Below are 25,204 nucleotides of genomic sequence, written 5' to 3' on the forward strand. Positions count from 1 at the left end.
ATATAAAAATAAGTAAATATAATTATAAAAACTAACACTATAGCATGCATTACAGTTAACTATCCAAACGATATTGAAGGGTGGGGTAAGCACTGCTATGCATGACTGTGGGCCAAAGTCATCGCTAGGGGACAACAATTTCCTGGCTTTGTATTATTATTTCTGTCTGACATGCTGTGTGTCATCTGCATGTCTCCCTCTCATTTCCTATGACTGTTTCTTTTCCTCCCTGGTTTTAGCTCTTGCTTGTTTGTTTGGATTGTGGGGGTTTTGCTTTGTTGTTGTGTTTTTTTTGGGGTTTTTTTTTGTGACCAGAATTAGTTTAAAAACAAAGCATAAAATATCATCTTGAGACATGATTTTTACTTTGCTCGGCTTTGTTCGCTCCGCCCACCCCCCATACTTCCTTGCTATTGCTACTGCTTTTTTATGTCACATTTCAGAAAACTGCAATGAAGCGTGTTTAGTATTAAATACCTAAAGCCTTCTTAGGTTCTTTTATTATTGTTGTTCCTCTTATTATTATTGTTTCTTAATGTTATTGTTTTTTATTTTTACTACAATCATGAATCAGAGACCAGTCTTGGGCCAGGAACCTGTTTGACTACTTGCTGTACCAATAGAGAACAAAAGATGAGTCCCTGCAGTCAAGCATTTCCAATATCCAGGTACCAGAAGAGAGAAAATGGGTGGATGCGGACAGTGGAGGGAGCACTGGAAAACAAGGATCAGCACCCTGTGCAGTGGTAGAGCATGTCCCCAAAGTAATTGCTGTCAAGGAGAGATTTAAAGATGGATTGGAAGGAGGTTAAGGAAGCAATTTCACAGGTTTTTAAGGGTAACTCTATGTGCAGCATGGTAGAAAGTATGAAGATATGTATTTCTGTGCCTAACAGGAATATGAGAGAGGCTGGAGCTGGGAACAGGCTCAAGACACAAGGCAGAAGTTAATAATTTAATAATAAATGGACACAGGTGATGGCAAAGAGCTCTGAAAGCAAAGACAAATGGCTTATGTCTGACACTGCAGAGGTGAATGCACAGAGAAAGCAGCCATTGGTAAAGCAATGGCTAGGAAAATGATCTTAGCAGCAATAGTCATCTGGGTGGATATTTGTTGGTCAAACTTGCATTTGCTTTGTCCAAGGATATGGTAGATACACAAGTTTCATTATACAGGCAGATCGGGAAGTCTGCATCCCATGTGTTGTGGAAAGCAGGCACAAGACTTGAACGTAAAGAAGAGATATCTAGGAAAAAATACCCTGCTCAAAGCTAAGAAGTGGGAAATAACTGAAAAAATAGAAAGGGGGATCTGTATTTTATTCATATTGAGATGATGTCTTGTCATATCAGATACAATGTCAGAACAACAAAGTTAAATTTCAGTTTGCTGGCAGCTCTGAAGAAGAAAGGTAGATGTGTGTGCCAACAGCCTGGAGAGATTACATGCATCTTTTTTTAAATGAAAGGATAAGATCAGCCAGTGATAGGGTGTAAATAAAGAGAACAGGAGATTCAAGGATAGCTTTTATCTAGGCTCTTGACAGAAAGCTGAGAAAAGGGATGAGAAATCTCCTGCCAAAGACAACCAAAGGCAAAATGAGAAGATAGAAGAACAATCAGGTGCAGAGGAGCCACAAAAACTAGAAGGGCAGAAGAATTGCTCAGGATCAATTGAGTCAAAAGCTGAACTGTTGGTGACACCTTGTTGAGTTCAAGATTGGGCTGGGAAACGTTGTCAGCTGCAATACACAAGTTCCACAACATGTGTAGGACGCCACTTACCAGACCTTGTTTATGACTTTTCAAGGCTATTCATACATTGACAAGCAGCCAAGCTGTGTGAACAGATGGTACCAAACTCCTTGCTGCTATGCATGTCTAAGGTCCATATTGAAGGGACCTATGCTAACCAGTTTAAATCAAACTTAGTCATCTCAGTGATGCTCTCAACTTACCTCTGTGATTGTAATATCCTATGACTTCCAACTGGGATTGTGAAAGAGGTCAAATAGAGGTAGGTGGTTGTAATCTACCATAAGCAACAAGAACTGATCCTAATAAGTGTAGATAGAGTACTGTGTCCCCTATTTTATCCCAGTGTTGAAATAGGAAAAATAATACCAAAGCAAAATAATTAATGCCACAAGAGGTTATTATTTTCTCAATATTTGGCATCCTCCCCACATCTTTCCTTTTTCATTTCCTACCTGTACAGCCGCTATCCACCTTCTCATGAACTCCTCTTCTCCATAACTGGCTCATCAACAACCCACTTCATCAACCTGTATTCTCCCTGTCTTTCCACATACTAGTCTCGAACTGAGTCTAGGAAATTTACGTGATGTAATGATGAAAATGAAATGCTCAGAAGGTCCTTTTGGAACTTATTTAGGCTCCTAACTATCATTTGGCAATCAGAAGCACATTTGGGAATTTGGATTAGAGATGAATAGTAAAGAGCAGCATAAAAACTTGATGGCAGAACTACAAAGAGACAGCCTTTGTTCTCTGGCTCTCTGCAATGCCGTGCAGCTCTCGCCACTGCCTCCTGCTGGAAATAAGGTAAGGAGGTCGTCAATCTGCAACCGTGCATTTAAACTGATATTTTCCCCTTTTTGCAGAGACTTGTTTTCAATAGAAACGAGTGTGGTGTAGTGACTCAGCCATCTGAGCCATCACAACAAGTCAAGTAACTATTTTTTTTATTCCCAAACCAAACATGTTTCTGTGTAAGAAGAAAAAAAAAATACTCTTATGAAACTTATTCTTAGGAAGAGTTAGTTAGCTTCCTTTTGGAGGAAGAGTAGAGTACACATGATCAATATCACAAACCTCATAGGTGGTTTTATTTTTTAAAACCACACTCAGTGGCACACAATAACTTTCGATTGATAGATTTGCCCACTAATTTCTTAGAAAATACTTCAGTGTGTGTTTTTTAGACATTGTGTGGATTTTTCTTTCTACTTTAGAAATAAAATGTAACAACATTAATGGGGAAAAATAAGACAAAAAACTGTCATTACAGCCACATGTCTGAGTACCACACACAAATACATAGAAATTACAGACTTAGCTTGTGGGAAAAGGGGATGGTTACTATATGCAACACTGTGATTAAAGCATCTGTTACTAGTCTGTTAATTTTTTTTTTATGTAACTGTGGTGTACATGATCTGCATGATTTCTACTTCTCTCATATTCTCAGAAAGGATAAAATTGATATAATGCCTTTTGAGTCTCAGCTGGAATGCAGATTCAGCAACATTGAAGCTGGAAGAGAAATAAATGGTATTTAACACAGATATTGGAAAAGGGCTAATTTGGAAACTACATGGTGGGAGTGAGTACATACAGGGCTGGGCTAAGCTTACTGGGCTAAGTACTTTTCTGGTGTAAACAGTATGGACTGGATTTCACACTTCTGACTCTTAGTGACTTAATTATGTCAGATTATTCTCTTTCAAGTTCTGACCTAAGATGAGGATCAGTTGTTACCTAGCAATGTAAAATTCCTGGGCTGCTTAAGATTTGAAAATGTTTAATTTTCGCAAGTGGTGGAGAGTTGTAGTACTTGCTGAACTAGTCACTTACCTGTTCAGTTCTGTTCCTCATCATAGTGTCGTTGTCTCTCCTGAAGGGATGAAAAAGTAAAATGTAATATTCAGCTGGCTATGAAGGGTGAGCGTTTTCTCGAAAATTTCCCTCACTGCAATAGAAGTTATAGGTTCAGTAGGTACAAAGCCATGGAAGCATTTGCCACCTTTTGAAATCTGCACTAGGATTAATTTTATAAAGATGAAACCCCGCTTGCCGAATGGGTCCAACACAAAAATAGTAAAAAACTCCCTCCACCAAACTTTTGTAGGCAAGAAAGGGGGGTTTTCTGTTCTCCCACACATTTCCAAGTCCTACACTACAAACATATATTTGCTCCTTTGTTGTTTTTAAAAAGGTTCTGCTGATTGCTTCTAGTGTGTGGTTACAGAGCAGGAGTCAGAGCCTCCAGCTCAGCTGTTCTGCCTGCCCCTCCATCGCCTGATCCTTTGCAAGAAAGTGCATTTTCTGTCCTGGTTTGTATGTCTCATTCTGATGGCATAGATATCTGTTCTCCTACTTTACATGCTAGTGTGGTTTTTACTAGCTTGTTTGGCTTTGTTTATATGACGGCTTATTCATGGGTTTGATATTTTGCTGTGTGCTTTATTTATGCAGTTGCCTGTTGGGGTCTGGAAAGGATTTCCCATAATGGTAGACTGGCTGGTCAGACTGGATTTTTCAGATTCCTCATAGCAGTGGTACTAAATGTTAGTGATTAAGTATAACCTTATGTCAGATATCAATAACAGTAACCAAGACTGGTTCAATAACATGTCTAGGGGACCCTTCCTAAAATAAATAAAACATATGGCTCAAGCCCATACCTAAAGCTCCCAGGCTTTAGGGACTTAAAATTTAAGCCCTGTAGTCACCTTTACAGGTATTTCTTCCCCAGTCTCACTCTTGGGAATATGAAACCACAAGCACACAGCGTAACACAGATATTTATATTAAAAATGAAATGAAGCATACCTTGAATAATGTGGTGGAGGCAATACTAGCCTCTGATTCGCAATTATTATTTGCCCCACTGACTGAGACCTAGTCAGCATTTTTCATATCCACAGGACATTTGCGCTCTTTTAGTTCATCTGCCTCCCCCTCACTGTGAATTTTAACAGGCTCTGGAGTGCCTGGCCAGGCTTTAAGGGCTCTTCTCCAGCCCATGGAATCTGTGGACACTTGGGGAGTCCCCCCACTGCATTGCCCCAAGTTTGACTTCATGGCCTGGCTGCTGCGTTAGCTGGTCCTGCAGCATCTCTTGCTGGGGATGCTGCTCCACCATCATCCTGACTAGCAGCACAGAGGGCAGAGTTAGTCCTGTCAGGAACAGCCCCATTTTGTCCACATCAGTTCTGCGCAGGGTGTGAGCCTTACCCAGATTAAAATCAGGGATCAGTGAACTGAAGTTGTTTCTTGCCATGTCTGGGTGGGCAGCTTTCTACAGGGTGTGTGTCTTCTAAAAATTACTGTGTCTTTCCTGCAGCTACCATCCCGTACTGTGCTTCATCAGTGGTTATAAAAACATAGAAAACATGCAAATATATGTATGCTCTGTTTTGTTTGCAAAGACAAGTGCTCAAAATGTAGCAAATGGCAGAATTAAGTTTTCCTATTGTGCCACCAGAAAGCTAATATCTTTAAATAGATGACCATGCACTACTTTTTATTTTTCTACAGGATTTCCATTTAGTGCATGGGTTCAAATATTGGAGTGACGAATTGTCTAAAAGCTATTTACAGTGAATCATCTTTGTTTGAATGTGTGTGGTGAACTTGAAAGCATTTAGTATTTCTGCCATTCTGGAACACAAGATACAATTCAAGGTAATTAAAAGGAGGTTTTTGAATGCTGGTTGGGCTTTGTATTGGAGATACATTGATTTCTGTTGCTGTAATTCGTACAAGGAAAGACAACTGATAGAACAGCCATTAAAAACATATTCTGACTAATTAATAGCATAATAATAAACAGAATGGCTGTAAATGAATAATTAGAATAGTAGAACAGACATTATTTATCATCATGAGTATCAACTTTATTCCTTCCTTTCAACCTTCACAGACACAATGGCTACATAATAGGAAGGCTGTGAAGCATTGCCATACAACACATCTTTACCCTTAAATGATGGTGCTGTGTGTGCAGTTTCTGTAAATCATACAACTAATGCACTGCTAATTGCAGTTAATATCCTATCAGAAAGATTTTCTAAGCCTATTTATTACTTTGCTGATAAGCAAACATTTACAGAGGGTATTTTGTGTTATGTGTACCTAACTTATTTTAAAATAAACTTATTGTTATGGTTTGTATAGAGCCTAAATTGTATACATATGTAAACATACAAACATAGCTCTTGAAAATGTATTAACTGCATTGGATACCTAAACAGGTATTTTCAGTGAGATTATTTCTCTGCTTGCATTTTTTGTGGTACAGTGTATACAGAGTAATAGAAAAAAAGGAAATCATACTTTCAGGTATCTCAAAGCAACATTTTTCACTTTTCAAATACAAACCTTGATAGTACTCAGTGTTGGAAAAGGGACGTTTTTACAAAACATAGCTGTATCATTCAGTGTTTTCAGAAAGAACTGAAAGTGTGCTGTAGGAAAGTCAGATGCAGCAAAGATAATTATTTTTATAAAATATACAACCATACAAAACATTTGTAAATGTGCCATTGCTACGATACCTCAGCCAATAACTTTTAAAGCAGGTGAAGAAAAGGTTTTTTTTTGTTCTGTGGCAAAATCTTGTCATTTAAAATGCTTCTGCCCATTTATTGTTTTAATTCTCTGAGTTAACTAATTTGCAGTGAGCCTCCAGACCTTTGCTGAAGAGCGGATGTGCAAACTTATTTATATGTGTTTGCAGCATCACCATCGTAAATTGCTTGAGCCATTAAAAAACAATAAACTGAACATGCTTCAAGAGGAACTAGTGCCTCTCATTGGTATTATCTCTTTCAAGATGACAGGAGACCTCAAGAGGCCTGAGAGTTCTTGGTTGTATGAGTTTGTGACTAATAGGTGGTTTGATGGGACGAGCACTCATCACCTAGGGAAACTGAAGCATCTTTGAGCTCAATACCCTTTGTGTCTCATTCTTTTGTAGGTTATTGTTGTGAGGCCTGCGGGGACCTCTTTTACAGTTTGCATCCACAGACAATACACGATCAGCAAAATCTTTTTAGTTTTACTGTTGCTATTGATCTGCTGCTATTTCATGCTGTGGCTAATTTGCTTGTTAGCAGTAATTTTAAAAGGTAATTACAGTTTTATAGTCTGCCCAACTCTCATGTATTTATTTCTTGCCTGATTAAAAGTTACAATCTTAGCAGTGAAAGGCTTACTTTTTAGCAAATGAGGGACAGTTTGTTTCCTGATTTTTGATTTCACTCTTAATCTGAAGATTACTCTGAGGAGAGATGGAGACAACTGCATAGTTTACTAAGATATTTGCGTTTAGAAACCCAAGTCATACAAGGTTGGAAATAACGTAGTGACTTACCAATGGTACACAAGAAACTCTTGTGCATGCTGAACAGAATAATAGCTTGTGAGAGATTTCATGTGGTGGTGTAGACACCCCCCAGGCCATGTTGCAATGGCAGCACCAGCCAAAATTGTGTTCTTGTTTTAATTGCAAGTACAGAGGCTGAAACAATCTGGCACTTTCTGATCTTGCCTACCGGTGAAGTGAGTTGAGACACTGGTACATTCTAGTCCTGAGTACAAGTACAGTGAGTTGGGATGATCAGGCACACCCTAACCATACCTGAAACTCCTGTTCCTTGAGAAACGTACCTGAAACTCCTCCTGCCTGGATCCTAGCCCACTCTGAAAGGTGCCAAGATTACATGACAAGAATTATGGCCATAATGAAAAAGTACTGACCAAAGTCAATCATCTTGTAATCCTATAAATAGCAATCCTAAGTGAGGCCTTTTGAGCACTCTGGGATTGCAGCAGGCTGTAACTCAGCATCTCCCCTTGAGCTTGGACACCTTGCAGGGTAGATTTCATGAGGGTCGAGATAGATTCACAGGGTAATGCAGATCATCTGTCAATAGATGCCAACGAAGGAAAAGTGATTAATTCACTATATTTCGATTTTGCGAGGTTCAAAGATAGAAAGAGTGAGCAATTCACTATATTTTAATTTCACAAGGTTTTCAAAGATTATTGGGTCCCCAAAATTTACTATAATCTGCAGAGAAAAAAAATCTTAACCATAGGTTAACCTCTATATCTGCCTGTGTTTGTGTATGTATATTTGTGTGTATGCAATTTGATTTAGGAAACTTTGTTGAACTAAGTCACTGTGTTAATTATAATAGATTGTTGATTATTGATTGATTAAGTATTGCTAGAAAATCTTGTAATCTAATGTTGTGATTTACTGTAATAGTTTTAACAATTTTAAATTGCTGCTGTCCTGAAGTTGTGTGAAATCATAATAGCACGTTCAATCAATACCACTGAAATCCCCGTATCCAGTTCCCTTAGACATAAACAGTTGACCAAGTCTAGGACTAGGACTGGATCCAGCCGCACGTAGAATCCTTTCTGAGAAGGAGTTTAGAAAGCAAGGGGGTCCATTCTGAACCTCGTGACTCAGTAGGAGGGTCTCCCTGACCTTTTCTCCTTTACCTTTTTCTCCCTTAGTCTTTTCATCCCCGATCTCTGTGTAAATCATTCTAGCCCAATTCCATCTTGATTATCCCTTTTGTATGTTTCTCCCATGTTGAGTGAACCTTGCCATTTGAACATTAAGTAATGCTTTTACAAATTCATATTAAAATAACTTTTCCTAATACCTTTTACAGTGATTCTTTAATTGACATAAATCACTCTCCTCTGCGACATGAACACATCATTAGAGTCTGCCTATGTGTCTTGTAAATTTTTCTTGACATCATATAAGCATGAGATAAAAAGAGGAAGAAATATCATAGCCAAATAACATGCATTTTAAGTTGAATTAAGTTCATCTGAATGTCTGATGTGAATCTATCTAAATCCCCGGTCTTAAAACTGAGCTGGGTTTCTCACTGAATATGTCTTTCTAATGGAGCTAAAGAGCTGTTTGATTTTAGTATGGCTAGAAATATACAGAAGTGAAACACGTTTTGGAAAAGATCTGAGGGGGGATGCTGAGGGGTTCCACACAGATTTAACCCTTCTCTGAGCCTCAGCCAACCCCAGTGTAAATGGGCAGCTGTGCATTTTGGCTGGAGGGGCAAAAGCAGCTTCCACTGTTCAAAGCAAGAAAGGAAATGCAAGATTAAATTTTTTTTACTCATACCAGTCCAATTCAGTTTGGGAGGGAGAGTTTTGTCTTGTAATTTCTGTAATTGTCTTTCCTGAAATTTCGTTTCCAATGTCTACGTCCAACAATAATGAGAACCAGAGTCCTCCAATTTTAAAAGTTAACAATATTTATTGTTTAAAATAAAAAAAAAAAATCAGTCTGAGTTGCACCTGGGATTTGGGAGCACTTGTATATCACCATGCTTTCCCAATCCCTTAGCTAATACCCTACCCTTGAACAGCTTCACAGTCCTGTGACCACATGCACTGGGCATGCTAGAAAGCTGAGGGCTTCAGGAAGAAAGCTCTGGCATTGGTAACCTCCTGCAGGTGACCCACATATCTGTCTTACCCCTTCCTGTTAAGAACTCACCAAAGTGCTATGTTTATCCTAGATGCAATTTTCCACAGATTTACCATGAACGGCTAAATTTTACTTGCTGAGGAGCCTGTCACAAAATATTTTGCTAGATAGAGTGGCTAAAGCCCAAGATAGAAAAGAGTGATGTCCTGCCTGAGCACTGTTTTACATGGCACTTGCAGTAACCACCAGCAGATTACAAAGTCTATTGTAATACTAGTGAGACTTGAGTTACCTGCAGAAATGCCAGATTATTTACAGCTCTCTTAAAGTGACTGTCAGATGAAGGTTTCCTGTAAGAGAAGTGAAAAGCCTCTGAAAGTGGCATTTCTGCCTCTTCTGTTGGATAGGACAATCCCATGTGCCTGTTGGATATCCTCTGGTGGGAAGCCAGCAATCCAGCACAGCAATGGGGACTTGCATCCCGCTGCTGCAACTACCCTGGAACTGCTGAGGAGCTGCAAGGTACAGGTGAGGTAAATGTTATTTCATGGCATTAAGACAGCACATTAGGAACAACCATGAGCCCCTCTGAGCACAGCAGGAGCTAAATTAGTCTGAATTAATCCTTGAGGGCTAGATGACAACCTTACAACCTTCTGAGGGTAAGGGTCAGGGTGTTTTTGTGTTGCCCCTGAAGAAATGTGGGAGGGAGACGGGCATTTGGGGAGTCTGGTTCCCTCCCACGGGAGAGATGTGCTGCTCATACCTCTCGCTGCCGTATTCCTTGAGCTGTAGCTCACTCCCAGATCCCTGTCCTTGGTTTATGTTTGCTTCCTGAGAAGCTGCCTTTTATAACAGATTTTCATTAACAGCCAATTGCAGAAAATTCAATACTGAAATATATATGGGTTAAAATAAGTCTTGAAAAAATGTATGGGCACATGGAGACTAGTTGGACCTTGTCAATCACCCTTGCAGATTTCCTGGCTCTCAAATATGGGTTTTTACAAAAAAAGTAGTGAAAAAGTTTAAAACAGACATCCACAACAAACAAGTGGCCAAACAAGCCCAGTTAGCCATTTTTAATTACTTGCTGTAGCTGTGTTATTTGATTTCAGTCCTTATCAGTCAGCTGGGGCTTGTTAAGCCTATAACCAGAAACTACCAGAAGTAACTGGCAGGTAATAGAGACTTCTAGATGTCTTCCCCACCCCCGCCTTTTTAAAAAATAATTAAAATAAAGAGGGAAGAATAGTGCAGATCTATCTTTTCAATACTATTTTTCTCCTAATTTTCACATTAAATTACAATTTATAGTATTGCCTTCCTTCCATATTCCCCTGAAGGTATTCAGTTTCTTGATACCTGCTTCTTGACTAGGTCTTACATCTGGTGGAGCCTGAAGTCACTGGAAACACTAACTGTTTCAAATAAATGGTATTCAGGAGGCACTACCCACTGTGAGTATTCCAGGTGGGTAGGGATGAGATTGAATAGAGAAGTGCCAGGGCTATCAAAAGGGACTTCAGGGCCCTGGGGCATTAGGTAAAGGGGGTAGGTGCGCAGGTGATATTCTCTTCAATTCCTTCGGTGTTTGGTGAAAATAGGGAAAAGACTATGAAAGTACAACAGATTAATATGTGGCTAAGAGACTGGTGCCGTAGGTGGGATTTTGGGTTTGTTGACCACGGGGCGGCTTTCATGGCACCGGGCCTGCTTATGCCGGATGGGGAACAGCTGAATCAGAAGGGGAAAAGGGTTATGGCCCAGAAGCTGGCAGGGCTGATCAAGAGGTCTTTAAACTAGGTTCGATGGGGGAGGGGGATAAGACCAGGGCAGCCACAAATGAACCTAGGGGTGACAGGCCTGCATCGGGGGCAAGGCCGCTAGACCAGCTGAAGTGTGTTTACACCAATGCACGCAGTATGGGCAACAAACAGGAAGAGCTAGAAGCCACTGTACAGCAGGAAGGTTATGATGTGGTTGCCATCACAGAAACGTGGTGGGATGACTCTCATGACTGGAGTGCAGCTATGGATGGCTATAGGCTCTTTAAGAGGGACAGGCGAAGCAGGAGAGGCGGTGGGGTAGCGCTGTATGTTAGGGAGTGCTTGGACTGTGTTGAAATTGAGGAAGATGGTGAGGATGACAAGGTTGAATGTTTATGGGTGAAGATCAGGGGGAAGGTCGGCAGGGCGGACATTATGGTGGGAGTCTGTTATAGACCACCCAACCAGGATGAGCAGGCGGACGAGGCGTTTTACAAGCGGCTGTCAGAAGCCGCCCGGTCGCCGGCCCTTGTACTCGTGGGCAACTTCAACTTGCCGGATGTCTGCTGGAAATACAACATGGCAGAGAGGAAGCAATCTAGGATATTCCTCGAATGTGTGGAGGACAACTTCCTCATGCAAGTGGTAAGTGAGCCCACTAGAGGAGGGGCCCTGCTTGACCTGTTGTTTGTGAACAGAGAAGGACTAGTGGGAGACGTGAGGGTCAGTGGCCGTCTTGGGAATAGCGACCGTGAAATGTTAGAGTTTTCGATAGTGGGGGAAGTAAGGAGGGGCAAGAGTAGAACTTCTGCCTTAGATTTCCGGCGGGCTGACTTTAGCCTGTTTAAGAGGCTGGTGGACCGAGTCCCTTGGGAATCGGTCCTGAAGGGCAAAGGAGTCCAGGAAGGCTGGACATGCTTCAAAAGGGAATTGCTAAATATTCAGGAGCAGGCTGTCCCAGTCTGTAGGAAGACAAGCCGTCGGGGAAAAAGACCGGCCTGGTTAAACAGAGAACTTAGGCTAGAACTTAAGGAAAAAAAGAGAGCCTACTTGCTCTGGAAGAAGGGTCGGGTAACTTGGGAGGTCTATAGGGACGTGGCCAGGTCGTGTAGGGAGAAGATTAGAAGGGCCAAAGCTCAATTAGAGCTTGATTTGGCTGCTACAGTCAAAGATAACAAAAAAAGCTTTTACAAATACATCAACAGCAAAAGGAGGGTCAAGGAGAGCCTCCACCACCTGCTGAATGAGGAGGGTAGTGTAGTGTCAGGGGATGAGGAAAAGGCAGAGGTGCTCAATGCCTTCTTTGCCTCGGTCTTTAATGTCAAGACCGGTTGTCCTCAGGAGACTTGGCCCCCAGAGCCTGAAGTTAGGGACGGGGGGCTGTGTGAACCTCCCGTAATCCAGGAGGAGATGGTTAGTGACCTGCTGTGCCAGTTGGACACCCACAAGGCTATGGGACCGGATGGGATTCACCCCAGAGTAATGAAGGAACTGGCAAACGAACTTGCCAAACCACTCTCGATTATCTACCGGCCGTCCTGGTTAACTGGAGAAGTTCCAGCTGACTGGAAATTAGCAAATGTAGCGCCCATCTACAAGAAGGGTCAGAAGGACGATCCAGGGAACTATAGGCCTGTCAGCCTGACCTCGGTGCCAGGCAAGGTGATGGAACAGATCATCTTGAGTGCCATTACACAGCACATGCAGGACAATCGGGGCATCGGGGCCAGCCAACATGGATTCATGAAAGGCAGGTCCTGCTCGACCAACCTGGTCTCCTTCTGTCACAACGTGACCCGCTTAGTAGATGAGGGCAGGGCTGTGGATGTAGTCTATCTAGACTTCAGTAAGGCATTTGACACTGTCTCCCATAGCATCCTCCTAGACAAACTGTCTGCCCGGGGCTTGGATGGGTGGACTCTTCAATGGGTTAAAAACTGGCTGGATGGCCGAGCCCAGAGAGTGGTGGTGAATGGGGCAAAGTCCAACTGGCGGCCGGTCACTAGCGGTGTTCCCCAGGGCTCAGTTCTGGGGCTGGTGCTGTTCAATATCTTTATAGATGATCTAGACGTAGGGATTGAGTGCACCCTCAGCAAATTTGCAGATGACACCAAGCTGGGTGGCAGTGTCGATCTGCTGGAGGGTAGGAAGGCCCTACAGAGGATCTGGACAGGTTAGATAGATGGGCCGAGACCAACGGCATGAGGTTCAACAAGAACAAGTGCCGGGTCTTACACTTCGGCCACAACAACCCCATGCAGCGCTACAGGCTGGGGGAAGAGTGGTTAGAAAGCGGCCCGGCGGAAAGAGACCTGGGGGTGCTGACCGACAGCCGGCTAAACATGAGCCAGCAGTGTGCCCAGGTGGCCAAGAAGGCCAATGGCATCCTGGCCTCTACTAGGAATAGTGTAGCCAGCCGGTCTAGGGAAGTGATCGTCCCTCTGTACTCGGCACTCGTGAGGCCGCACCTTGAATACTGTGTCCAGTTCTGGGCCCCGCACTTCAAGAAAGATGTTGAGGTGTTGGAGCGAGTCCAGAGGAGGGCCACCAAGCTGGTGAAGGGTCTGGAGGGTCTGTCCTACGAGGAACAGCTGAGGGAGCTGGGGTTGTCTAGCCTGGAGAAGAGGAGGCTCAGAGGTGACCTTATTGCAGTCTACAAGTACCTGAAGGGAGGTTGTAGTGAAGTGGCAGCTGGCCTCTTCTCCTGGGTAACTAGCGATAGGACAAGAGGACATAGCCTCAAGCTTCACCAGGGGAGGTTCAGGTTGAACATTAGGAAGAATTTCTTTACAGAAAGGGTTATTAGACATTGGAATGGGGTGCCCAGGGAGGTGGTGGAGTCACCATCTCTGGATGTGTTTAAGAAAAGACTGGACATGGCACTTAGTGCCATGGTCTAGTTGACAGGGTGGTGTCAGGGCAACGGTTGGACTCGATGATCCCTGAGGTCTCTTCCAACCTGGTTGATTCTGTGATTCTGTGATTCTGTGGTATGGTGTGGTCTTCAGTGAGACTTCAGATATTTTGTTAAAGTGAGATCTTGAGGATCCTCTGAATTGGATCCTGTGAAATTTGTGAAAATTCTGAATTTCATAAATGTTTCGTTCCTGTATCAGTTTCCATCTTGGCAGCCGTTGGTCAAATGTGCTGACAGTTGAACCGTCTTGACTCTTTCTGTGAACTGCTTTGGCTGCAGCTGTACAAGGAATTGTCCATCACTCCTCTGAGGGATTACCTTTTTTAGTCCTGTGTTTTGGCATTGTCTTGATGAATAAGTGCTAATAGAGCAATTAAAATACATGCAATACTATGCTTTCATGGAATTGAGACATGCGTTTCCCGTGATCCCAATTTTCTAAGCAATATATAAAGATTCAGCCACCCAGTTCTCATCAAAGTCAGTGAGTCTAAGGACACGTAACATTTTGGCAATCTTATCCCAAATAGCTCCAGGATAAATTTTATGCGTGGAAGCTGCTCAGGTGTTTTTGAGACCAGGATAATCTTTGTCTTAAAAAAAAAAAAAAAATTATTCTTTGCTTTGTATCCGATTTAATGAGACACAACACAGGTTGATCTAATTGCATATCTGACAGCTAATTGACTCTTCAACGCAACAAGGCACAATTTCAAGTAATACATGTTAGAACAACCTTTGATTGCCTTTGGCCTGACTGACATCCCAAAGGACCCCTGGGATCTAATGGGTAGGGTGAAGACTTCTGGGTGAAACACTTATAGAGGACATGGGTCTACAGAGGAAAGTTCTGTGGAGGGCAGAAACCAGAGGAGGATGGGAGAGATCCATAAGAAGCTGCCAGGAGTATAATCCAGCATGTGTAAATGTTCAAAGTCTAATACTACCCCGGTGAAATCAATAGGATTTTCTTGGGATGAATAATAACCAGACTGATGATATTATTACGCTGATTAAGGGAATAGTCCTAGGAAACAGAGTCAAAAGGATTGCTTGCATCAGTGCACTAACACTGATGTTTTCAAATACAACAGCTATGAAAAGTTCCAGTAAAGCTAATAGTGTCTGGATCTTGTTATTTCGGATTATGATACACAAAAAATCTCACAGAAGAATTTTGGTAAAAATAAAGTACATGATATCTAAAATGAACTTTCTCACACCTGCTTGCAATGCTTGCATGCACTCTGCCCTGTATAAACCACAGACTTTCTTGCTTGTGTAACCATAAACTTTTTTTTTACATTTGGGATGGTGTTTTCTAATTTTCAAATCATTCAGTGAATTTCAGTAAACCACGTGTTGAACCTTACTCACTTACTGCCTCCATGAAGTTCAGAGGTAGATCAGAGCAACTCCAATCTCTGAGGAAATTGGGTTTGATATTCTGGTTTTGTGAAACTTTGTGGAGATGAAGCAAAGCCACAAATGTCAGCCCACATCTCATTCCCCCAAAGTTCAAAGAGATTCAGATCCGCTGCCTAGAATCTATTTGCTCAAAATCCAGGCTGGTCTTTTATTTGTATCACACCCCATAAATGTAAGTCACAGTGGCAATTTCAATGTACTTAAGTTATGTATAATTGGTTCCTAAAGCTGCCTGCCACTGAAAACAAGCATATTAAATTCAGACTTACAAAATTCCTTATGTCCAATCCCCATTTAGGTGTGTTTTTGTTGTTGTTTCTCCCTTAGAAGCAGTGCTGCTGTTGTTTTCCTTTCCAGCATAGCTAATAAAGAAAAAACATTTTTAAAAGTCCAGGTCATTAAGCTGTCAGGAAATCTATAAGAGGCATCTCTTCTTGTAGACCAGATTTAAGAAGAATTAAAACTGAAACCTTCATAATGACTCTTTAAGTCTCTGAGTAGTTAAAAAAAAAAAGGCAAGAAAAAGAAAAAAGAGAGAGTGCAGGGAAGCATTTTTTTAGGTATCAGTTTGAAAACTAACATTTTTTGCACCACTGTGTGGAATACTGTAGTTATATATATATAAAATATCAAGTAGTGGAGGACATCAAAACTACCAGAAAACCTTATCAGAACAAATGCTCTACATGTTTTGTAAAAGATGTATTAATCTCATCTCACAAGAGCTGTCACTGTTACAACTAACCCCGCAGCTGTAAAACAAGCTGTAAAATGGATTTGATTCCAGAATATTACAAGTTCTGTCATTATGGGTAAGATTAACAACATAGCCTGATGGAGGTCTACTGCTCTTAGTGATGCAAGGATGTCTAGGACAAGAAAAGGCTTTGTAATTATAGCTGTCTTAGTGGAAATAAAAGGGCAAAAGGGAGCACATTGAAATAATTATGGGTAATAGAGAGACAAATGCTCTGAGCAAGGTAGTAGTGAAATAATTTCACGGGGACAGGTTATAGAAAGGGTTATGTCCAAAGTAAGTTAGCGGCTTTAATGCTGGAATAAAGTTATAATGAATTTCTGTATGGTTGAACGATAAACTAGAGAACTGCATGTTCTGTGAGATTTCTCTTCAGAGCTTTTAGCAGGATTATTGTACAGGCTCCTGTATATGTTCTGTTGTCATTCATGCCTTTGGTATGTAAACATCAAAGTACTCACATGTGAGGACAATGGGAAGTGCATCACATGCTGGGACTTTGGGACAAATGTTATTTTCTGTCCAGTTTCTTTGCAGGCTGAAGCCTAGTTGTGTGTATGTTGCATATATGACACTTCCTGACATTTGAAGTGGTTTTACATACATCAAATTCTTCAGTATTAGTAATCTATTTTTGTAGGTCTACTATGGATATCTTTCAAACAAGTAGCTAAGTGAGTACATAGCTCTTCCTTCATTTACAGTGGTGTATATCAGGAATGTAGGTCTGGAAAACCAGTTTAGGCAGTTGGCAAATGGAAGTCTAATTAAGTAGACACTGGATTCCCAGCCTCGAGCTGGCACCCCTGAAATGTGTGGTAATTTTGCCTTTGACTTCAGCAGCAGCAAGGACATCACTGTAGTGATTCTTGGTAGGCATTGTGATGGACCACAGGGACATTGGTTGGGGCACAGGAACTACCTCTGTTAAACAGTAGCCTCTATAATGTACACTGGGTTCTCCAAACCCACAGTTCTGCTTCCAGTTACGCACCTGTGCAGCACATTGACTGCCACAGGTGTGTTCAGCACCGTCATGAGAAAGCACTGTGCAACCGGGATGTAACATGTTGGGATGCTTTCAAGTGCCAGCCTCCATTCAGCCACTCATGGGAAGGGCCAGGACAGGGAGGAAGGGCCCCAGAGTGAAATAATTTTGGGAGGAAAGAGGCAGTGAGAGGCTGAATTGTCCATGGTGCAGAGGAAGAAGAGGGAACAGGAACCACACAAGGTAAAAAATAGGATCAAGAACCAGAGGCAGAGAATTTCAGAGGTAGGTTTTCTCTGTGTTGGCACTGGGGAAAGAACAAAGCTGCAAACCAACAGAAAATGTGGAAAATAATTTTTTTTTCCTATACTGAATTGTTTGAAAGTACAAGCCAAAATTCAGTCTGAGTTGTCATTGCATTTCTTTAACCTTATTTCTTCAGTTCCTATTAGGGAGACACATTACAAGGCTCTCATAGGAAGAGAAAGCAAACAATGCAACTTAGAACTCTCCTATTAATTAAACAGTGCTAAAACTTAATGAAGCTTGTGGATGTTTTACCAAAGCTTCAATTTCTCATTTGTGCTATACCAGAAAGACAGGGAGGAGTAGGATTAAATACAGAACACTATATTATCTCCACTTAACCATACAAATTACGCCTTAAGTCTGCCAGGATCAGGTCCAGTGACGCTGTTTGGTTTTGCTTTTGAAGATGAAGAGACAAGTACGTGTGAGAACATAGACACATTCTCACTCGAAGATGCCCAAATCATAATGGGGAATCCTGGAGACAGGTTCCTCTAAGACATGTCCCCAGGTCATGGCTCTGTGAAACAGCAATTCTCATCAAAACAGATGGTATTGTCTCAAAACACAGTGAGGTTTCTTGAATGTAGGACAGATCTAGGCCCCATTGGCTTCAGTGGCCTTAGCCCCTGGCTTCCATGTGTCTGGGTTAGCAAGTGTATTAATACAGAAAGCCTGTTACTTTAAAATGACTCCTTAGGGGACCACATTTGTTTTTCAGTTCTCTTTGGGCCAGCCAACCCTGCAACGTTGAGGAAAAGCGGGAATGTCAGGAGTGAAACAGAGCACGAAAAGACAATCATAGACAAAAAAATTTGCACCTGGAGAGAAAGGATGATTTTTCTCATGCATGTTATTTTATCACAAAGCACCAGAGAGAGAGAGAATATTGGGGTGAATCTGTATCTCAAAGCAGTGACTACTGGGAACAGTTAATAACATTTTTGCTGTCAGTTGTTTCTGCAGTCCATTCAGTTTGGTGTCTAGTAACAGGGCTATGATCTCTAAGAGCCTGCAATCATTACATCTGAGTTCAGCTTCCCAATCTGTATGGGTGTTAACAGGGATCATGCAGCTTAAGAGCCTAGGCAGCATTTTAGAAATGAAGGAGTGTCAAATCTCTGAGTGCATCCCTTGCCAGTCCTCAACAGTAAGTTGTTGTGTTTTTAATTTTCAGCTATGACATCACTGCTGCTGGAGGTTCATCATGGCACTGGAATTAGGATGGACCACAAACAGTCATATTTGTTGATCTGCCAGATCCAAGAACAGAAAGAAAATGTGACATCTGAATACTAAGAAAACATGGGAATTAAGGGAAAACCTAGGAATTCTTCATGCATAGTATGTAATACAACATAGGATTCATTTCTGTAGTGAAATAACTCCTTCTGTGATCTCAGGTTTATAATTCTTTATGTTAATGTAAATAATTTTCATTAATAGATTGTGATTTTGTGTGGTTTTTTGTGGAGAAGAATATTTCTCTTTGAGCCAAGAAATGCATAATGTGTCCTGACATGAGATGTGAATGAAAGACAGGAGAATAAAATTCAGTGAAATTCTAATACCATAGGTCTTAGTCAGACTACTGACTACTGCTAGGTCCCTTCGTCACAGGAGAAGCTCTAACTATTAGTATGCACCAAGGGTTTTCAGATATAGTGAAAACACTGATGCTGCCCTGCTGTGGTAATTTACACACAGTATATGGTGTAATGGACTTTGATCATGTATACACCTAATTCCCTCCCTGTGATGGACTGTGATCTGATCTACATTCATAATCCTTTTGTAATGCAGTGTGTGGTTGCTGAAGGTTAATTGATAGCAATTGACTAATAAGGTATTTCGCTATTGGAAACAGGTGGTAGGTACTCATTTGGAATAAAGACGGTACAGAAGAATCTGAAAACAGTGAAGCAAAGTTATGGTTTATAATTAGAGATACATGATTTAAAGTGTATCCTCAGAGGCAACTTGTTATCATTAGGAGGGGCAGGACATCTTCAGAAATCTAGATGGCTTGTTTTTTTCTGCAGACCTTTTCAAGGCACAGGTTTTAAAAGGACAATATTGTCTAAGAAGGAAATTCCACTAGTGACCACAGAAATGCAGAAAAGTAGTGAGGACTAACTTAAATTGATACTAAAGAAAATGAGCCTAAGTATGTACAAATGACGTCAGTTAATTGCTCTGTTTCTTTCTTCCCCTGCTACCCTGTCAGTATGTTGTGTATGAAAATTGTAGTATTACCAGAAAAAAAGCCTGTATGTCCAATGAACATGCTCAGTCTGACTCTTGGATTGCTGTAGACCAAGCTAGCACTGACCTTTAAAACAACCCTATCTAAAACACAATGAAACCATAATTGTATCTTATCACCCTCAGCATCAGCATCTTAACCCTCTGCTTAATGTTTTAAGCTGTGAGGTTTATTTTAGAATGAGGTGTACAATTAGTCTGAGCATGTGATTATTGTAGTGAAGTGATTCGTGTGTGCAAGCCAAATTACTTTAAACCCTTAGTACTTTTATTAATTGGATTAATGTTTGGTGTAGAATAATTACATGGATATACTTCTCTTTTTGATATCATGCCCTCAACTCTACAGATTTTTGTTTTCATGATACTTTGTATCTTTGACAACACTTAATGTTTAGATGACACTAATTTTGTCAGTAATTCCTTATTTATTAGAAACATTGATACAAACTTCAGTATTACATATATGTTTATAAGTGATTAACTCATATTTTGTGACTATAAGCAACTTTTGATTTTTAAACCCAAATAATAGTAGTATGAATAATTTAAGAACTTAATACTAATTACTACGGAGTCAGGAGACCATGTCTCTATACAAGACAAAAGATACAAATTAAAGAAGGGAGACCAGTAAAATACTATTTTTTACATTTGTGAGCTCTTTGTACCTCCTTCAGGTGACCTCACAGGTTTGCTTCTTGAACATATTCTCTGTAAAACATTTTAAAGCTTCAGTGCTTACAATTTTCTGTGTAACACACATGGTCTAACTTTCATGGGGAAGTAATCAGCCACTCTTCAGCTGTGGTCCAAAGATGGACATTTGTGTTGGAAACAATTTTGGGTTTACATGCTAGAAAAGCAATAGCTAAAATCACTAGGGATCAGTATCTATGCATAGGCACGCAATGCAGACTGGCTGAGACACTTAGGAGAGTGCTTTGGGGAGATGGGAGTTTAATGTGGAAGATGATTGTACTGCTGCTTCTCATCTCACCCCATCGCTGGCAGAGGATTTCTGAAGGCTGCTGTGCCTTTGTTAGGACCAGCATGGTCTTCCCCTGCCCAAAACAGAGATACAGGAAACGATTCTTGAATTAAACCACCAACACAAAAGCAATCACATCACAAATAGAGATCCCTCAAATATATTATGCATGGGCTAATTAAACTGTGACCTGGAATTAACATGTGGAGGACTGGAGTATATCACATGCTGTATACTATCCACGAGTGGTATACAAGGGCAAATATTACTAGAGTAGTACCATGTTAATCTTATTAATTCATACCTTGTTTAACTAAGGGAAGGGCCTCCTCTCCAGAAGTGGGTGCAGATCCATCAAAATGCGTGTGTATAACTGGTAAAGCATCTTATGGTCACTGGGATATTAAAATTTTGACAGTTCATATTTACATTTCTTTTAACATCATTGGCATCTGAGCAACTGATATTTAAAGTTTTATTAATGGGACAATTAAAACACGTTCTGTCTTAGGGAACCAGGTTGTATATAAGATTTAGAGTTCTCCACAGGAAAATGTGCAACTCTCTCGTGCAACAGGCAACGTTACTGTAACGCTGTTGCTGTTGTGCTGTGGGTTTTTGGCTAGGATCTGACCTGGAGCGGTGGTCAGGATCCACCGTGCTAGCACAGACTCCATTGTATCCAGGCAGTCCCTGCAAGCACAGAGCTTTGGTCTGTCTGCACAAACAGGGCTTCACCTGGAAGGGCACATGAGTTTTCTCCCAGCAGATCAGGATGTCAGGATGGAAGGAGTCTGTGCACAGGAAAAGAGGGGTGACCTTATGCTTGTCTACCTGTCGCTGACCTGCTCTCTGCAGACACCCCAGAAATGTTTTTGGGTGGAGCTGCACCAGTGCTGCAGCTCTGGCTGAAACTGATTCCTCTCTGGTAAGTGGGTAGCAGCACTGACATTTAGATAATTTGTTTTCAGGCAGCTTGGCCTTATCTCATTCATTCTAGGTTGCCTGACATTTTTTATTGCAAGCATTGCTTCCATGATTTTTTTTCTCTGGATTTTGGGTGGCAAGAAATATTTGTAATACTCAAAGACTTTTCAAAGCAGAAATTTGCAAACAAACTCTGAATGGTTCCTAACACCATGGGCCTCTGTGAGTAACTGAACACATAATCACTCCAAATAAAACTAATTGCTACTAAGCAATACTATTCTGTAACAGCACACTGTCATAAATTGATATGTAAACTTTGGTAGTGCCAACAACAGCTGCTTTATTAGTGTAATTGTGACCATCTATCAAGGCTCAATGTCTAAACCCTCTTCATGGATCATTTTTCCCTTGTCAATCCTGTCAAAAATCTCTGTCCTAGCATGCAGCAAGTGCTTTGTTTTTTAAAAAACTTAGGAGCATTTTATTTTTGTTTCCACATGCCCAGATTTCTTTAGGGAAATGCTTTAAGGATAGACTGCTTCCAGAGCTCCCTGGCCTTTCTGGTTCAGATGGGGTAAACAAAATGAGCGAACAGCATCTTGCTAAACTATTGATTAGTTCTAACTCTAGAAAAAAACAGACATGTTTTAGTGAAAATTTAAACTTTTTTTGAAACATAGAAAAGTTGGAAGTTTTTGAATGACAAGTCTGATATTTCAATTTGCAGCTGCTGCTTTTGCGTTAAAGCCTGGCATCTGATAGAAAGACCTTACCCAGTGCCCTGAGATTGAGGTGTGGGTTCAGCCCCATTTTGTCTTCTATCTGCTTTGATCACTCCTGCCTCCGGTGCTTTCATTGCTCAAATCCCTCTGTGTAAACTTTCAAGTTTCTGATATCCTTTGCTTTTCTCCTCAGGCCTCTAAGCAACCCTGGCCACTTGGGGTTTTTATATTTCTAATATTTTGTAGTACAAAGATTAAAGATGATATCTTGTACATTTTTTTGACTCTACTACACCTTTTTTTTTTTGCTTGTAACAGTGCCAGCATGAAAAAGAAAGTTCCCTGCTTCTGACACTGTTTAGAAATTCCCTGAGAGAAGCATTGGTGACTCTGTTTCAGGTCAGTTTATTCAAATTCTCTATTAGGACTTCATTTTTAGAACATACCTGTGCAATTTCTGACTTGTAGCTGCAGCAAGGGCTGCTGGTGGTGAGCACAACACCAAGGAAGACTTTGGGCAAATTCAGCAAGGAAATTAATTACAGATCTACCCAGGTTGCGTTCTATGACCTGGAAATGGCATCCATCCACACTTTATTAATAAACTCTGCATGAGTCCTAATTTGCTTTGCCTTTGTTCTCTGCTGTTGTGGTGTAAATGAAACAAATAAGCATCGAAAGGCGGGAGCTAATGTACCCAGGTCTCCACTGACTTGATCACATAAAGTCAGATATGTGAGCTGTGAACCGGGACCACTGTGTCTACCACGCTGACTGCGTCGTGATACTGAATAAGGTCTCGCCACCTTCATCTCCTGCTTCAGTTTTTTTGACAGCCTCTCGAACTGCTGGGTTTGTTTGTTTGTTTGTTTGTTCTTGCTTTTTAGCACTGTGCTGCTTCTAGTGAGGTAAATAACAGGGAGGCCTACGATAAATTTCACATATCTCCAGCGTGATTGTGGAGGCCTATGGTCAATTCTTCATCTTAAGGTATTTATTGGCACTTATTCTTGGGTAAACCAGACGTCGTTCTTAAGTGTCATCATAACCTTTCCTCAAAAAAAACAACATCATTTTCCATCCATATTGTTTCTGCTCTATCAGAACACCCAGCTCCTCAGAAGTCAGTTTGAAAACTTGCAGTATTTCGGTGAATTTTTTAACCTATTTGTGTTTAAATTTGCTGTGTTCCATACTACTGCCTGGGCATTTCAAGTCTGTTAGGATCTTTTGTAAAGAGAGAAAGTGCGGAGGAGGATGTGGGTTTAGGCAATTAAAACTCGTAGTTTCATAAGATCAGTGGATTCTGAGGTAGCCTTTTTCCAAGGTATTTTCAAGGGGCTTACAAGGTAACGTCAAGATAGTGATGGTGGAAATAATGCAGTTGTCAAGAATTGCAGATATGCCTGACTCCTCTCATGTTATTAGGAGATTCTTTCTTTTTATCTCTTCTCTTTTTTTTTCACTCATCTTCCCCCCTGAAATGTTCTTATCCAATGAATGCCCAAACATGTAATTTTAGATTGTGGGCTTTTGGTATGTGAGCATTCACTGGTGGTAGGGTTTCTGTATACTGACTTGATAAACCTGTCAGGATTTTACTAGCAATGCATAATAAATGTGGTTATTATAGAAGACATCCCTTTTCCAACAGTGGCTATTGGATCTTTAGCAGGTTAGGAAACTTAATTCTTCTGTAATTCTCTTTCCCTCTTTTCTCCTCACCTTTTCTCTTCCTCTTGATTGATTAAGGACTTCAATAGATTGTAGTATCATATCTTTCAGTCTTTGGGTAGGAAAAAACACTGATAGTAGATGTGTAGTTTCTTGTAAATATTTATTCTATTTCTATTTTTGATACAATTATTTAAACTATGCACATTGTGAGCTGCTTAGAATGTAGTTCGTTAATTTAAAATGCCTCTTAATTAATCAAGTTTGTTGTTATATTATATCATCTCCTCCAAAGCACCAGCCCAAACCTATACCTCCGCCTTCAGCTGCTGTTGTTTCCCAGAGGAAAAGCGATGCTGTAGACAACTTTTGGAAGCTGCTTGTGCATTCTTCTAAATATCTCCAATGATGTGGTGGGGGGGGAATCAGGTAGAAAGCCACAAGCCATTTACACCAAAGACCTTCGATAACCCAAGAGCATGCCTTTCCTGAAAGCCTCTGCTACAGTAATCTTCTAAAGAGGATTATGCATTTTAAATAGCCAATTAGGTGTGATTAGGAAGAAAACCTCGAACCATTCCAATGATGGGAGAGGAGGAATGCAGGCAAACTGACAAGCTGTTCAATGGATGAATAAAGCACCATAAATGGTCAAGAAGTTACAAGCAAAGGGAAAAGGACGGGCCCATAAAGGGAGAGGAAGAAATGACTGGTTTAAGGTCATAGCTTCGAACCGGTAGCAGAACCCCACTAACCTGGGTCCCAGACCAGAGCATTAAACTCTCCTCCCTTCTCTGAAATCACAGGAAAAATGCCTGCTTTGCAGTGAGAAAGGAATTATTTACTATTGAGAGCTATGGGAACATTTTAAGTAACACATGAGCAATCACAAAATACATTCTTAAAAATCTTTCTGTCTTTTCAACTATGATTTTTGTACCATTTTTTTAAAGTGTTTCCTTTATGCAGCTATGTGAAAGTTGTGAAATGGCACAATTTTTGCAATGAAATATTTTCAGTCTTTTTAATATTGTTTGAGAAGCAGCATGTGGTGTTTGGTTTTGTTTGGTTCTTGCTTCTTTTTTTTTATGGAAGCTAATTTGGGGTTGGGATAGAGACATAATTCTTCCGGTTGCTGTTTGCCTGCTCTGCAAGCAGTGGAGATGGTGTCTTGCAGTTTGTCTCTGAGACCTTGGATGTTTCAGCTGCGTGCAAGAACTCTGTC

At 40.9% G+C, this 25,204-nt stretch overlaps 1 long non-coding RNA gene across 3 annotated transcripts in view; it reads left to right on the forward strand.

Moving 5' to 3' along the window:
* Positions 1-22,704, forward strand: part of LOC137664819 (uncharacterized) — a 44,373-nt gene extending 21,669 nt beyond the window's left edge. The window contains exons 6-11 of one of the 3 annotated variants that reach the window (XR_011048388.1): positions 575-2,020; positions 2,222-2,568; positions 5,287-5,433; positions 9,637-9,757; positions 18,575-18,741; positions 22,624-22,704. This is a non-coding gene — a long non-coding RNA (uncharacterized lncRNA). Of the gene's footprint in view, positions 1-574; positions 2,569-5,286; positions 5,434-9,636; positions 9,758-18,574; positions 18,742-22,623 lie in introns of all 3 variants that reach the window. The other 2 variants (XR_011048389.1, XR_011048387.1) reach the window with 2 other exon arrangements.
* Positions 22,705-25,204: the final 2,500 nt, after the last annotated feature.

This window comes from Nyctibius grandis, chromosome 6 (genome assembly GCF_013368605.1).
Source record: "Nyctibius grandis isolate bNycGra1 chromosome 6, bNycGra1.pri, whole genome shotgun sequence".
NCBI classification, from domain to species: Eukaryota; Metazoa; Chordata; class Aves; order Nyctibiiformes; family Nyctibiidae; genus Nyctibius; species Nyctibius grandis.